Source organism: Mus pahari, chromosome 6 (assembly GCF_900095145.1).
Source record: "Mus pahari chromosome 6, PAHARI_EIJ_v1.1, whole genome shotgun sequence".
NCBI classification, from domain to species: Eukaryota; Metazoa; Chordata; class Mammalia; order Rodentia; family Muridae; genus Mus; species Mus pahari.
In genome coordinates this window covers 6,502,409-6,503,718 of record NC_034595.1, presented here as the reverse complement: position 1 = coordinate 6,503,718, position 1,310 = coordinate 6,502,409, and the positions used below count along the sequence as shown (strand labels likewise).

At 42.1% G+C, this 1,310-nt stretch overlaps 1 pseudogene; it reads left to right on the top strand.

Annotated features, from left to right (window-relative positions):
- The first annotated feature begins 797 nt into the window (after positions 1-797).
- Positions 798-1,310, top strand: part of LOC110323227 — a 2,290-nt pseudogene continuing 1,777 nt past the window's right edge.

Here is a 1,310-nt window from a genome sequence, read left to right as displayed (position 1 = left end):
GAGGTCAGAAATTCTCAGAATGCAAAGGGCAAAGGGAGGGACCGTAGATGAAATGTCAGACAGTAGGGAGAGGGAACTTGTCGAACCCGCCTCCAGCAGAAAGACAGGATATCAAGAGAGGGATGGGGTTGTCATCCCACAGTCACAACTCTGGTGTATAATTTTTCCTGTCTGAAAGAATAGAGTTGGAAATGGAGAGGAGCCTGAGGAAAAGAAGGTCCAGTGACAGGTCCAAAGTGAGATCCAGCTCAAGGGGAGGTCCCAAGCCCTGACACTATTACTGAGGCTATGGAGTGTTCACAAAAAGGGACCTATCATGACTGCCCTCCAAAGACCCCCCAAACACCTGAAAGAATCAGATGCAGTTATTTGCACTCATCCAATGGACAAAAGCAGCTGACCCCTGTTATTGAATTAGGGAAGAAAGAAGCTGAGCAGAAGGGTGAACCTGTAGGAGAACCAGCAGTCTCAATAAATCTGGACCCCCGAGATCTCTCAAACATTGGACCTCCAAACAGACAGCATACACCAGCTGATATCAGGTCCCCAACACACATACAGCAGAGGACTGTGTTCATTCAGAGAGGAGGCACCTGACTCTCAAGAAACTGGAGGCCCCAGGGAGTTTAGAGGTCAGATGGGGTGTGGGGTGTGGGGCATCCACGTGGAGACAGGGTGGGGAGGAGGTATGGAATGTGGAACAGTAGGAGGGTGGATGGGTGAGGGGGGGAATAAAATATAGAGTGTAAAAAGTAAATTAAAATGAAAAATATATCTTAAAAAAAAAAAGAAAGAAAATGAGCCAGGAGTGTGATCTGTGTGCAGCTTGAAGCCCTTTCTTCAGTGTTACAGGGTTTCGTTAGTCCCAGTTCTTCAGAAACCAGTCTGCTTTCTAGTACTTTGTAATCTTCAGCGTATACCATGCATTTAAAAATGAAGACACCTTTTTCAATAGGTTGTTTCCTCTTGCCATATATATTTCTGTTATACCTAGTTCAGTTCCCACTATATAGCTAAAAACATTTACGCTTCTTAGTTATATGGTATAGTTAAACATTAGATTTGGTTTCTTCATGAGATTTGCGTATAGCGTGGGTTAGATCTGCTTTTCTTAGTTCTTATAATCCCTAGCACATTCCAAATGTCTCATTGATTATATGTATTTAGTAATAGTTTGTGAATAAATTAATTGCCATGCTCAGCAATAGCAATGTGATAATACCTAAGAAGTACCAGATCATAGAAGTGAATATAGACTTCAAATACCTAGTTTTTCAAGTGATTAGAAAAGAGGGATTTTTTTTTTTTTT